Source organism: Hippopotamus amphibius, chromosome 9 (genome assembly GCF_030028045.1).
Source record: "Hippopotamus amphibius kiboko isolate mHipAmp2 chromosome 9, mHipAmp2.hap2, whole genome shotgun sequence".
Lineage (NCBI taxonomy): Eukaryota > Metazoa > Chordata > Mammalia > Artiodactyla > Hippopotamidae > Hippopotamus > Hippopotamus amphibius.
In genome coordinates this window covers 94,898,006-94,901,626 of record NC_080194.1, presented here as the reverse complement: position 1 = coordinate 94,901,626, position 3,621 = coordinate 94,898,006, and the positions used below count along the sequence as shown (strand labels likewise).

General features: G+C 43.3%; 1 pseudogene; it reads left to right on the top strand.

The window, feature by feature from the left end:
- Window positions 1–2,073: 2,073 nt before the first annotated feature.
- Window positions 2,074–3,373, top strand: LOC130829356 (dnaJ homolog subfamily C member 25-like; annotated as a pseudogene).
- Window positions 3,374–3,621: the final 248 nt, after the last annotated feature.

Genomic DNA, 3,621 nt, shown 5'->3' with positions numbered 1-3,621 from the left:
ACCTCATAAGCTGGTACAAGAGTGTAAAGCAAGTATATTCCAATAAAGAGTTTTAAAATATATATATATACACACACACATATACAAACAGCTCATATAGCTCGCTATCAAAAAAACAACCCAATCAAAAAATGGGTGAAAGGTCTAAATAGACATTTCTCCCAGAAGACATACAGATGGCCAAAAAGCACATGAAAAGATGCTAAACGGCACTAATTATTACAGTAATGCAAATCAAGACTATAATGAGATATCACCTCACACAAGTCAGAATGGACATCACCAAAAAATCTACAAACAATAAATGCTGGAGAGGGTGTAGAGAAAAGTGAACACTCCTACACTGTTGGTGGGAATGTAAATTGGTACATCCACTATGGAAAACAGCATGGAGGTGCCTTTAAAAACAAAAAATAGAACTACCATATGATTTAGCAATCTCACTCCTGGGCATGTATCAGAAGAAAACCATACTTCAAAAAGATACATGCACCCCAGTGTTCACTGAGGCACTATTTACAATAGTCAAGACATGGAAGCAACCTAAATGTCCATCAACAGAGGAATGGATAAAGAAAATGTGGCATATATATATATACAATGGAATATTACTCAGCCTTAAACAACAGTGAAATAATGCCATTAGCAGCAACATGGATGGACCTAGAGACTGTCATGCTGAGTGTAGTAAGTCAGACAAACTCAAATATCATATGATATCACTTATATGTGGAATCTGAAAAAATAGTACAAATGAATCTATTTACAAAATAGAAATAGAGTGACAGATGCAAAAAACAAAATTATGGTTACCAAGGGGAAAAGGGGGAGCGACAAATTGGGAGATTAGGATTGAGAAATACACACTACTATATGTAAAATAGATAGCTAATAAGAACCTACTGTATAGCACAGGGAACTCTACTCAATGCTTTGTAATGACCTGTAAGGGAATAGAATCTACAAAAGAGTGGATATATGTATATGCATAACTGATTCACTTTGCTGTACAGCAGAAACTAACACAACATTGTAAATCAACTATACTCCAATAAAAAGTTAAAATAAATAAAAAGATACATCTCAAAAACAAAAACCAAAAAACAAAGAACCACGTCTACCTTGCTCACCACTATGTCCCCAGAGCCTACAACAGTATCTAGTTCATAGTAAAGACTCAAGAAATATTTACTAAGCGAATGACAGAAACAACTTTTTCTGAGGTGAAGTTCTTCATGTTGCTATAGAGTCCCATGAAATATCTGGGACCTAATATACCAAAAAAATGTTTATCTGAAATTCAAATTTAACTGAGCGACCTACATCTTTTCTAGCAGCCTACCCTCAGAACACTTTCGAGAATCTGTGGATACATTTTTGATTGTCAGGCTTGAAGTGGTAGTACTAGTGGCATCTAGTGTATGGAGGCCAGAGATACTGCTAAACATCGTACAATGCATAAGACAGTGCCTACAAGGCAAAGAATCATCCAGTCCAAATGTCAATAGCGCAGAGGGTAAGAAACCCGAAACTAGATGGCCATGAACTGTAAGGCCGAGAGCGCCTAGAGTCTCTAAGTTGAGCTTCCTGTTGGAAAGGCAGAATGGGGTTGGTGAGATGGAGCCCGGGGCTGAAACCCAGCTTTAAAACCCTGGGCAGGCATCTTGAAGTTGATAACCAAGAGAGCCACACTACCAATGGCAGCAGATGAAGTCATGATACGTAAAAAATTGCGTGAGAAGGGTACTGTGGACAGTAAAGCGCTTTGCATACACTGGTTAAGTGAACCTCAGACAGAGATATCCTTTAGGTCTGTCCGACTGAGGACAAATCCTCCAGCCGCTAGGACTAGGTTCACAGACAAACCGGAAGCAGCCCGGAGGCTGAAGCGTCCTGCTTCCTTAGCAATGGTCATGAAGGAAGTGGTTGAGGCAGCCATGCCGGGTGCGCCTGCCCCTGCGCCTGCGCGGAGGCGCCGCGTGCTGACGTGAACCTGGGCCCTGCCGCCAAGCAGGGAGCTTCGCCGAGAGTGTTGGGGTGTCCCTGGGCTAGCGGAGCATTGGCCCATCCGGGATGGCAGGGCGGATCGCTCCGCGCCGGGGAGCCGGGGCTGCCGGCTGGCAATAGTTGGTGCTGCTGCCGCCCCTGCTGCCGGCGCGGCCTGCGGCAGCCCTGGTGGAACGGCTCTACTGCGGCAGACAGGACTGCGGCGAGGTGCTGGGCATGAGCCGCACGGCGGGCGAGGCGGGGACGCGCGGGCCTACCGCCAGCTGGCTTCGCGCTACCTCCCCGACCGCTGTCGCCTCGAGCCTGGCGACGAGGGCCCCAGACGGATGCTGCAGAGCGCCGAAGAGGCCTTCCTGATGGTGGCACCGCCTACGAGACTTGTAGTCTTCCTGCATATGCTGAAGAGGATTGAGAATAGAGTGGACACCAGCAGAAGCACCATTTTTTCCTGTAGAGATTAGAAAGGAGGCGCTTATTGCCCTGCTTGTCAAGGCTCAGGACCCGAGAGCAGGAGGAAACAAGTGTAAAGGTTTTGGTTTTGGAAAGAAGTTGGAATCTCCTGACCCTGGGACCTTAAGATCCACAAAATTGCTGAAAGAAAAAGTACTACCTTATTGAAAGGATGAAGAAACTCGAAAAGATTGATTACATGCTGGATCACCCAGAAGAGTACTACAGCCATTACTCCCACTGCTACAGCAGGCGCTTCGCCCCTAAAGTGGATGTGAGAGTTGTGATTTTGGTCAGCGTGTGCACCATTTCAGTGTTTCAGTTTTTCAGCTGGTGGAACAGCTATGACAAGGCAATCAGCTACCTGGCCACAGTGCCCAAGTACTGTATCCAAGCCATGGTGATTGCCATGCAGCAGGGATTGCTGAGAAAAGCCAAAGAGAAGGGCAGAAACAAAAAGTCCAAAGAGGAGATTCGTGACGAGGAGGAGAACATCATAAAGAACATTATAAAAAGTAAAATAGATATAAAGGGAGGCTCTCAGAAACCCCAGATCCGCGACCTTCTCCTGTTTCAAATTCTCTTAGCTGCTTTTCACTTGTGCTCATATATAGTCTGGTTTTGCTGGTGGATCTATCATTATAACATCAAAGGCAAAGAATATGGGGAAGAATAAAGACTATATATCATATGTAAGCCTATGAAGATGTCGAAGTGTCAGACTGATAGTCCAGAAGATCATCAGAAAGAAACTTTTCTTAAACGGGAGCTTTGGATAAAGGAGAATTATGAGGTCTACAAACAAGAAGAAGAAGAAGAACTAAAGAAAAGATTGGCAAATGACCCTAGATGGAAGAGATACAGGAGATGGATGAAGAATGAAGGGCCTGGATGGTTAACGTTTGTGGATGACTGAAGATTGTTGGACCCTTAATTGTGATACTATTTGCGTAACTGAATTATTTTAGAAGTGTATCAACTGCTCCTCAGCACTAACTAAAATTCCTCAAGTATTTGATTAAACAGAATAATGTAGAAATTTAAACTTTCTCTTCAAAGTTTATACACAAGACATTTATGTTTGTTCAATTTTTATAATCAATTTGTGGATTTTGTTAAAAGACTTGGCATGAAAATTTATTAGTTGCCATTTAAAAATTTTGT